This window comes from Melanerpes formicivorus, unplaced genomic scaffold, assembly GCF_026170545.1.
Source record: "Melanerpes formicivorus ecotype bairdi unplaced genomic scaffold, bMelFor1.0.p_v2 SCAF_2, whole genome shotgun sequence".
In the NCBI taxonomy this organism is placed as follows: domain Eukaryota; kingdom Metazoa; phylum Chordata; class Aves; order Piciformes; family Picidae; genus Melanerpes; species Melanerpes formicivorus.
The window spans coordinates 2,430,251-2,441,576 of NW_027142354.1; the positions used below are offsets into that span (position 1 = coordinate 2,430,251).

General features: G+C 43.5%; 3 non-coding genes across 3 annotated transcripts; all 3 read right to left on the reverse strand.

Annotated features, from left to right (window-relative positions):
- Positions 1-4,241: 4,241 nt before the first annotated feature.
- Positions 4,242-4,312, reverse strand: LOC137454073 (small nucleolar RNA SNORD50). The gene has a single exon (XR_010990535.1). It is a non-coding gene; the product is annotated as a small nucleolar RNA SNORD50 (small nucleolar RNA).
- Positions 4,313-4,860: 548 nt separating this feature from the next.
- Positions 4,861-4,931, reverse strand: LOC137454079 (small nucleolar RNA SNORD50). Its single transcript, XR_010990537.1, has one exon. It is a non-coding gene; the product is annotated as a small nucleolar RNA SNORD50 (small nucleolar RNA).
- Positions 4,932-5,455: 524 nt separating this feature from the next.
- LOC137454083 (small nucleolar RNA SNORD50) lies at positions 5,456-5,526 on the reverse strand. Its single transcript, XR_010990538.1, has one exon. It is a non-coding gene; the product is annotated as a small nucleolar RNA SNORD50 (small nucleolar RNA).
- Between the last annotated feature and the right edge of the window lie 5,800 nt (positions 5,527-11,326).

Below are 11,326 nucleotides of genomic sequence, written 5' to 3' on the forward strand. Positions count from 1 at the left end.
ATAACATCAGTTTCAAAGGGGGAAGAAACAAGCTTTCCCCTTCAGCCCCCTCCTAAGCAACACCCTCCTCCTTCCCAGCCCCCCTGCAGTTACTAACATACACCCTACTCCATGTATTTTTACAGGCCACGTTTTAAAATGGAGGTAGGTCATAATTGCCAAGTGGTGTTCAAATACAGATGGAAAATCTCCTCAGGAAACTTCCAAGCAAACTGCTGGAAAGGCTCTCTATACTTCTCCTGTTTCTTACACTGGTCATCCTCAAACAGAATACTGAGCAAGGCAGACTTTGTCCCACTCAATACAGCCATTCTTCTGAGCATCAAACACCACTTTGTCCTTGGGAGCCTGCAGGAAGTTTGAGACAATGACAGAGAAGTACTGTCTTCATAGCCCTGATAGCTCCACTGGACTATCAACTAAAAAGCCACGTGTTTGGAAAAAAGTGGAATTCATCAGTTTAGTTTCACTTACCCAGCTCATATCCTTCAAGGGAACCAGGCAAGGGCAGACAAGGTAATAAAAACCCTGTAATACCAGTTCTAATGAAGTGCAGAGACTTTAAATCATTAGGCAAGCCTTTTCATAAGCATATGAGGGCCTCCATCTATAGACCATTCACCTGAAATTTCCCTTTGTCTGTTAAATTCACTCATCCTACAGATAACTCAAGCTTTGCCCTCTGAATTGTGAGAGGGGCCATGCAGAACTGACAGTCAGGGTTAAATACTCTCCAAGACAAAATAACCTTTCCTTGGGTGAAGTCTAGCATTTTGCTCACTCTGCTGTGTCTATGTTGGACTCTTCAGGAATCCCTTTCTCTACCAATTGTTATTTCATTTCAATGCCTGTTTTGAATCAGCAAAACTCATACCCATAAGCTTCATATGGCAATTAAGGTTACCTGCACCAGAAGCTAGCACACAGAACAGCTGCAGCCAAGTGTAGCGAGCTTCTCAGCTCATAACACAGATGGCACCGAAGTTTCTGTTCACCAGGACTTGTTACTTCAAGCAGGCTTCACACCAGCAAATCCACTCACGTAACAGTGGGGCTGCTGTGGCAAGGTAACTGCTAGAGCAGTTTCACTTGGAGCTGTTTATAGATCTACAGCCTCCACTGGCAAGACAGGTTCAGTAACACACAACCTCCCACCTTCACAGGGACCTCATTACCTAAACACTTAAACATTTGTGCTGAGCTGATCTTCTATCTTTGTTGTGGTTCCAAGACACTACTCCCTCTGCCTGCAAGCCCTCCACTCAGCTCAAAAAAGGCTAGCTTGGGCCAGGCACTCAAACCAATACATGACAATATTCCAGAAGTCTAACCATCAGTTTCTTGGACCACAGCCCAACTTCCACATTGAACACTAACTATGGTGAGTGCAAGATTTCACCAGACTCTTTAAAACACAAAAAGAGCAAAGTGCTTTCGTGCTGTTTATGGCACAATTTTAAGCCAAAGCTTTGAATGTAGCAAATTATTTTGTATGACTGAAGTTTAAGGAAGTCACTTCTGCACAATGGAACACAAGAGATTCCTCACATCACAGAGCTCTTCCCATCCCCTTATCTGCCATTTGTGTAACACTCAAAACACACCAGAGGTAAATCAAGTAGTTTGCACATATCCCCCTCCCACCAAGCAAAAAAGCCATTGCCAAGCATATTCTTCCCATCTTAAATACTTATGCACATTTTTCAGTGGTCACCCATGGCAGAGGCAGCCATAAAGCACAGAACCATTCCTAAGCATTTGTATCTGACAGCCAATATGCCTTAACACTGGCCACATCTACCTTTTTCCATGGCAAGTGAGAGGTTCATCTTTCTCACAATGCTCCTAGAGACACACCTCCACCACTTGGTATGCAGGACACGATTCTCTGGCACCTCAGTTATCTAACAGTCAGTCCTAGATCAGAAACCATCCCCAGGAAATTTCAGACCATAAAGAAGATTGATGTGAAGTACGAGTACCTGAAGTGCTACTCAATCTCAAAACTCATCTCTAGCCTTTTATTTGATCCCAGAAATCACAAGAGTAACTCATTCTCACTAGCTAGACAAGGTAGTATCTGCTCAAAAGCTTCCCTATTATTAGCATCAGCCCAAAGGACAAGAACACTTCACACTTCAAACAGCCCAACCCTGTAGTGCAAGTCATGTATAGATCCTTTTAGAGCAACTACAAAGTACTCACCAAATGTTGATGCTTTATTAAGCACTTCCCTGGTCTTGGCATTTTCACATCCAGAAGAGACTTACCCAGCTGTGACTAGCACCTTTTTGACTTACCCTCCAAGTAGCTCCACTAGATGCTGTCAACAGCACCCAAGACTTTTCACAGAATTGCAGTGGGTAGGAGACTGAGACTGATTCCTTCCCAGTTCTTAAGTGCAGGGTCACTACCAAAGTTCATGCTGTCCAGAAGTCACTGGAGCACAATGTGGACTGTTACCTGTCCAGTACATGCTGTACCAGGCAGTGCAGCAAGGTCACGCTGCCTCTGTAGCTCTTGTGAAGCACAAGCTGTCAAGGAACACTGTAGTGCAACTACAGACTTGGTGTTTTTCACATCCTCAACTTTATTTAATCAAGGGCATGTACAAAAAAACAGCACATGGGAATACCTACCCTTCTCAGGAACATTTGTTAATAAAAATGTCACAGGTCCTATTGAAAGCAGCACTGTAGTAAGTTTCTCCAGATCCCATTTACAGTAGCTTGCTGAAAAGGAGCAGCAAGAGCCACAGCAGCTAGTTACATCTTCCTGACAATAAGCCAACACACTCCTGGAGTTCTGTCAGTTCCTTAGTGCACATTTTAACAGTCACATGGATGCTTGGTTTTGACATTCCCAGTGCTTCAGACACTGCTACTGGTAGTGTTTTGCACTTCAAGATGCTGCTTAGAATTAGGATTTGGAGAGACTCTAACATGTAGAAATAGGCACACTCCCTGAGCTATAGGGATTCCTTCAGCTCTCTCAGTCTGCTGGCAGCCAATACATTTTTGGCTGGAGACTATGGGGTAGTTTTTCCTGAATTATGGTGCTTTCTGAAATGCTTCAGCAACTGCAGCTCTATGAATTTTTTAGGTATTGTTCCATTCTCACATTCCTTCTTTTGTCACTATTCCTGACAACTGGGTTTCCCAGTCATGTTTGAAGACATTGTATCTGAAGTACATAATGACTTGTCTTTAGAAACTGTTTTACTTGGTGACCAATTTATGATCTCCAATCCTTCTGTGGAAGTGTCAACTTGCTGACATCAGCAAATAGGCTGTCAGTGTGATACACTTAGAAGTGACTGTTCAAAACAAGTTTCAGTGTGTGCACTCCCTCCTACCACTACTGACCACTTCTCCCCACAGCAAGCAGGTAACACTGCCAGCATGTTCCTCAAAGGGCAGTTCCCCTGTTGTGCCAGTCTTCTCATACCTAAATGGCATGGCAAGGCAAGCCATAAAACCCCCAGTTCCTCTCTCCCTCAACACAGATGGCAATCTCAGCCTCAGGCTTTGCCTTTTATGCAGCACCTTTTTCTTACAAGTGCTTCATGTTTATGCTTCCACATCATCACCTCATGTACTTTCTGCTATCTCCTGGATGGCACTACCCTCAGAAAGCAGATTCACTGGTTTGAGTTTGTGTATTAATTTTGCATTCTCCCCATCTTTACAGAGCCTGCCTGGGGGTTCCAATGTTTTGGGGTTAGTTATACCAGTTCTTCAGCACCACAAGTCTATATAACCTATGTTATTTTAAAAGGACAAATACTCCATGTATTGAAGCTCAATTATGTCTCTGATACTGCTGCTGTGATTTTTTACAGAGGGCAGCTCAGTGTTTTGGGGAAAAGTGTTAATTTAAAGATGCAGAGAGTGATTCTGGTTCACACACAACTTCTGAAAACAGTATCCACTAAAATTGCAGCAGCTGTTTCAGGAAGCTTTTGATAACATGGATTCCCACTTCAAGACACAACAACTCTTCAGTTGTTACAGTTCCTTCCAGTTACAGATCATCCACATTTGTCAGGCAGCGCTGACAGTGTTCCAACCCATCACTGGAAAAAGAGAACAGCATCTAAGTGAAATGGTTCATTCAAGGGAGAAATGTCAATTTGTAAGTAAACACACACTTTGTGTACATTCAGGTGTTACCATTTCTGTATGAAACCCTGTAGATGTTAGAACACTTGGCAGAAAGTTTAAATCACATCTTTGGGCCTCATCTCAGCATCCGGATCCGTATTGTGTTTTTCAACAGGGAATTCAGGTTCGGGATATGTTCATCACAGATGAGACCAAAGAGGTAATGAAAACTTAATTATCCCAGTAGGAAATGTACTTTCCCCTTAGGGTTTCTGATCCAATACAAGAAGGAAGCTTTCTTCAGTGTTCTGATCATTTTAGTAATCCTGTAAACTTTTGCAGCACCCTGCATGGCAGGTTTGAAAAGCTGACCAAGACAGGCACAGCTATCAGCGCACACAGTGCCCTGGCAAACAAATGTTCTTCACTCCCAGCTACAGCCAGAATGAATTACTACACCAAATCAATGCATCCAGTAAGTTTAGCAACAGCTGTCATGACACCAAAAAACCAATTGCCAAACTTGAGCAGTTACTACAGACTTGATAAAGTTTAAGTTTCCAGTTACATACCTGTCAAGGCATTTGTTCCTGCATTTGACTCTCTTCCTGTGGGGAAGAAAAAAAGGTTTTACTTCAGAAAAATTCTTTTCCATCACTCAAAATACAACTTGCCATCTATTTAGTCTCATGCCAACCACAGGGCATGATTATTATTGAACACTTGGCAGAAAGTCTAAATCACATCTTTGGGCCTCATCTCAGCATCCGGATCCGTATTGTGTTTTTCAACAGGGAATTCAGGTTCGGGATATGTTCATCACAGATGAGACCAAAGAGGTAATGGAAACTTAAATATCCCAGTAGGAAATGTACTTTCCCTTTAGGGTTTCTGATCCAATACAAGAAGGAAGTTTCTTTAGTAATCCTGTAAACTTTTGCAGCACCCTGCATGGCAGGTTTGAAGAGCTGACCAAGACAGGCACAGCTATCAGCGCACACTGTGCCCTGGCAAACAAATGCTCTTCACTCCCAGCTACAGCCAGAATGAATTACTACACCAAATCAATGCATCTAGTAAGTTCATCAACAGCTGTCATAATACCAAAAAACCAATTGCCAAACTGAGCAGTTACCTCAGACTTGAAGTTTAAGTTTCCAGTTACATACCTGTCAAGGCATTTGTTCCTACATTTGACTCTCTTCCTGTGGGGAAGAAAAAAGTTTTAGTTCAGAAAAATTATTTTCCATCACTCAAAATACAACTTGCCATCTATTTGGTCTCATGCCAACCACAGGGCATGATTATTATAGAACACTTGGCAGAAAGTCTAAATCACATCTTTGGGCCTCATCTCAGCATCCGGATCCGTATTGTGTTTTTCAACAGGGAATTCAGGTTCGGGATATGTTCATCACAGATGTGACCAAAGAGGTAATGGAAACAAACATTCCAGTAGGAAATGTACTTTCCCTTTAGGGTTTCTGATCCAATACAAGAAGGAAGTTTCTTTAGCAATCCTGTAAACTTTTGCAGCACTCTGCATGGCAGGTTTGAAAAGCTGACCAAGACAGGCCCAGCTATCAGCGCACACTGTGCCCTGGCAAACAAATGCTCTTCACTCCCAGCTACAGCCAGAATGAATTACTACACCAAATCAATGCATCTAGTAAGTTTAGCAACAGCTGTCATAACACCAAAAAACCAATTGCCAAACTGAGCAGTTACCTCAGACTTAAGAAAAATGCTTAGGTTTCCAGTTACATACTTGTCAAGGCATTTGTTCCTACTACTTGACTGTCTTCCTGTGGGGAAGAAAAAGTTTTAGTTCAGAAGAATTCTCTTCACAGGATCACTAAGGTTGGAAGAGACCTCAAAGATCATAGAGTCCAACCTGTCACCACAGACCTCACAACTAGACCACGGCACCAAGTGCCACGTCCAATCCCCTCTTGAACACCTCCAGGGACGGCGACTCCACCACTTCCCTGGGCAGCCCATTCCAATGATGAACAACTCCCTTGGTGAAGAACTTTCTCCTCACCTCGAGCCTAAACTTCCCCTGGCACAGCTGGAGACTGTGTCCTCTTGTTCTCATGCTCTTCTTCCATCACTCAAAATACAACTTGCCATTTATTTAGTCTCATGCCAACCACAGTGCATTATTAGACAGGTCCTGGATTAGGATCAGTACCCCACAACTGCTGTGAAAACAAGCTTAGTGTAGCCATGCCAGAGGAAGATTTATTTTGCTTCTCTGGCTCACCTGTTGCTCAGCTTCGTTATGAACTTTGACAGAAAACCACAATCAGGTGTAATTTCCCCCTTTCCTAATCAAAATTAGCTAATCCTTGGCTCTCAGCTTCTACAGAAGTACTTTCCTGAACACAGAGGCTGAGCAGAGAAGTGATAGAAAGCAGTCCTGGGAAGGACTTGGAGGTGCTGGTTGATGAGAAGCTCTACATAAGCCAATGCAGACAAGAAAGCAAATCTCATCCTGGGGTGCCTCAAAAGTATGGCCAGCAGGTTGAGGGAGGTGATTCTCCCCCTCTGCTCTTGTAAGGCCTCACCTGTACTGTATCCAGCTCTGAAACCCCCAACACAAGAACAGAGAATTGTTAAGAGTGGAAGGGCCACACCCATGATCTAAAGGCTAGTGCATGTCTCCTATGAAGACAGGCTGAGAGCTGGGGTTGTTGAGCCTGGAGAAGAGAAGGTTCCAGATATGTTTTATAGCAGCTATCTGGTACTTGAAGGGGGCCTACATCATCACTGGCAAGGGGGCATGCAGTGATAGGACAAGGTTCAAACTAGAAGCTTAATTTAGATTAAGCATTAAGAAGAAATTCTTCACCATGAGGGTGGTCAGTGTCCTGTCATTGGGCATCACCCAGCAGAGCCTGGCTCCATCCTCTTGGCATTCACCCTTTACATCTTTATAAACATTAATGAGGTCACCTCTCAGTCTCCTCTTCTCTAAGCTAAAGAACCCCAGCTCCCTCAGTCTCTCCTCATAAGGACAATGCTCCACTCCCTTAAACATGCTTGTGGCTCTGCAGTGGACAGGAATGAAATCAAATTCTGTTACAGTAAGACATGACAGTTAGAACTTGTCCTCACACTTCAGATTAGCTTAACTAAAATCCACCTGTAGATATTCAAGCAGCAATGCAATTAAAGTTAGTTAGAAAAATATTAAATTCAGATATTTAGCTAAAAAAAAACCTTTTTGAGAAACCAGCAGCAGTCCCTAATGCAGAGTAGAGCACCCACAAGCATGCTGCTTGGCTGCTGCAAGTACAATGTTGTACTAGGGCCTGCTGAATGCATTGAGCTCTGGAGCTGAAACAGCTTTAATAGAATTAGAACTCATTACAATTCAACACCAAAGTCCACCTTTAATCATTAACATTTTCCTAAATGCTTACACCTGAGTGGGCCCTAAGTTGGTAGCTCTTAGAGGATCAAAATGCAAATGTCATCACTGCCGTTCAAACACTGACAGCACTTAATGCCCAGATAATGTTTAAGACAAGATACCTTAATTTACAAGGGGGTCTAACACTTCTCTCTGCTCTAAGGATACCAACTTTTGTGTCCAGTTCTGGGCCCCTCAGTTTAGGAAGGAGGTTGACTTGCTGGAGCATGTCCAGAGAAGGGCAACGAAGTTGGTGAGGGGTTTGGAGCACAAGCCCTATGAGGAGAGGCTGAGGGAGCTGGGGCTGCTTAGCCTGGAGGAGACTCAGGGGTGACCTTATTGCTGTCTACAACTACCTGAAGGGAGGTTGTAGACAGGCAGATGTTGGTCTCTTCTCCCAGGCAACCAGCACCAGAACAAGAGGACACAGTCTCAGGCTGCACCAGGGGAGGTTTAGGCTGGAGGCTAGGAAGCAGTTTTACACAGAGAGTGATTGCCCATTGGAATGGGCTGCCTGAGGTGGTGGTGGAGTTGCCATCCCTGGAGGTGTTCAGGAGGAGACTTGATAGGGTGCTTGGTTTCATGGTTTAGTTGATTAGGTGGTGTTGGATGATAGGTTGGACACAATGATCTTGAAGGTCTCTTCCAACCTGGTTTATTCTATTCTATCCATGTCAAGATGGACCTGACATGAGTTTAAACACTGCACCAATATCCTTATCCACGGCCTGGAGCATGGTGGCATCTAGCTTGTAAACAGGGAGAGCAACAGAAGTAACACTAACTGGGATAATGACAGAAGATTAAAAGACTTTTGAAATAATTAAGGTGGTTTCATCTCAATAGCCAGATCCACGTGCAGCCTCTCATCAACAGATCAGGTTTGGCAGTTTCATCATGATTCACCACTCTTCAGTATCAAGAGACTGGGAACTGTAACACAACTCAGGCATTCATGTGTTCCACAAAATAAGCTTTACAGGGAGTACTTTGAAATGAACAAATTTCAGCTGCTTCATTAGCAAATATTACCTCTGTTGTACTACAGCTGGCAGGAACTATTTCATCAGGCTGCCTGGCATTCCCATTGCTAGAGACTGTTCATGTCATTCTAGAAATGTGAGTAAAATAATCCATTACAAAGTGTTCATACATAATATAGTACAGCCCACTAGCCAACAAGCTTTGCTGTTGTGGATCCCCCATCCTCCCAACCACTGGCTGTAAGCATTTGAGTCAAATGAAATTGAACACAGATTCTGAAGTTACTTTAGTGTTTCCAAAGTCTCTAGATGTCCCTTTCATTTCCTTTGCCTTAACACCTTCTTCCACTAAACTCCCAATAAACCCAACCTTGAGGTAACCTGCAAGATTGAGTATAAATTCTTCCTATTAGTCTTATTTTGCCAGCTCCTCCAACAGTGACTCAACTATTCACCAACCTACCAGCCTACACAGTTCTAGACCATGTCAAACATGCCTGAAATACACCACCACCTCAATTTTAAGGCTAATGACACACCTACTAATTTAATCATACATTTATTTTGCTAAACCATGTATCTAAAAATGAATATATCCCCACTCATCACTCAAAACATACATGGCTCTCAGGAAAATCCACTTGTGGGTACCAAGTATTCTTCTACTTCTGACAGCGCTTCCATTAGGCTAAAATAGAAACAAAAATTATCTTTTAAAAGAGAAGGCCTCCTCCTGTGTCCTCATATAGTATCATTCAGGGTTGGAAGGGACCACAAGGATCATCTAGTTCCAACCCCCCTGCCATGGGCAGGGACACCCCACACTACATCAGGCTGGCCAGAGCCTCATCATCTCTCATGTTACCACATCAAGAAACAATCACTCAGCACTAAGAATTCATTTTTTTCCCACAACAATGCAGCATTGGTCTTTGACAAGTTGAAATTTTTTGAGCAGTAGAGAAAGTTACCCTGAGCTGATTCTGGACTCTTTTGCAACCATTGAGATGTCCAAAGAACAAATCACAGTATCATAGTAGCAGTCAGGGTTGGAAGGGATCACAAGGATCATCCAGTTCCAACCCCCCTGCCATGGGCAGGGGCATCCCACACTACATCAGGCTGGCCAGAGCCTCATCCAGCCTGGGCTTAAAACACCTCCTGGGACAGGGCCTCAACCACCTCCCTGGACAACCCATTCCAGGGCTTCACCACTCTCATGGGGAAGAACCTCCTCCTCACATCCAGCCTGAATCTCCCCACCTCCAGCTTCATTCCATTCCCCCTAGTCCTATCACTATCTGAGATCCTAAGCAGTCCCTCCCCAGCCTTCCTGTAGGCCCCCTTCAGATACTGGAAGGCCACAATTAGGTCACCTCAGAGCCTTCTCTTCTCCAGACTGAACAGCCCCAACTCCTTCAGTCTGTCCTCATAGGAGAGGTGCTCCAGCCCTCTGATCATCCTTGTGGCCCTTCTCTGGACACCTTCCAGCACGCCCATATCCCTCTTGTAATAAGGGCAATCATTCAAGCTTCTATTTAAGACATTATGAGTGGCCATGCATTACTGCTCTCCATCCATAGTTTGCAGGATCATTACCTCAACAATGATGTTCATGTATGTAGATTGACATGAAGCCCAACACATGCCCAAGGCCAGGCAGCTAACACTGTCTCCAGGATGAGCATAATTTAGCACAAGCCACCCATGTGATTTACCATGCAGAACTTTGTGCTTATTTACATGCCACAGCAGAAGAAATTAGCCTAAGAACAACTGACCTAAGGGCTGATCTTAACTCAGTGAAGAGCACACAAAACCCCCAAATGACCAAACAGTTACTCATCAGTTTGATGGTGACTATGAAAAGGCTACATACTGCAACTGGTTTGCCTTGTGTGTGCCCTCAGTAGCCCCAGCTGGCACCTAGCACATTCCATGCTTTTCACACAGAAATATGGAAACCAAGAAATGGGAGAATTAACTATCCCCATTAACAAAAGTAGTGCTGCTTCTAGAACAAAACTGCATATTCCAGAGCCATTACCTTTATGCTTCTGTACATCACTGAGAGCTTCCTCTCCATCATACCTAAAACCAAACAGTAAACAAACTTAACACTTGAAATCCATAGATTCTTATTACCAGGTATCATTATGAGGCAACAACCATCAATCTCTCAAGTCTCAGAAACAATGTGAAGTACAGAAGTTGTAATTGTGCAGGAGGCCTTTTGGAAAGCAGCAAATGGAGCCAAGTATAAGAGGCAAAGGAATGGAGATGTATATTCTCTTTAAATTAACTGTTGGAGAAATAACTGCAGGTACCCACTGTTAAACTTAAGCCCAAAGGAGTTTTAATGAACCTTTATCATCTCAAACTGTCAGTCCCTTGAGGGAGAAGCACCAATTTCAACTGGTGCAGAGAATTCATTTTTGACCACATATTGAAATCCAGCACCTCAACCAGACAATGAAACACATTAGAACCATAGAATTAATAAGGTTGGAAGTGACCTTAAAGATTAAGTCCAACCTGTCACCCAAGACTTCATGATTACTGAACCACGGCACCAAGTGCCACGTCCAGTCCCCTCTCAAACACCTCTAGGGATGGTGACTGTCATTTGTACCTTCCAATACACCCCCCCAATGCTCCTCACTCTGCACTATGTGGATCAAATAAATGTAGCCACCCATTACACACAACTTCTTACTTTGTTTCAGGTGACAAGAACGAATTTAATGGGATGGAAAAACCTCGAGTTCATCTTACTTAGCACAGCCATAACCAAGTGTTGCTAACAGCTTGTAGAGATTCCA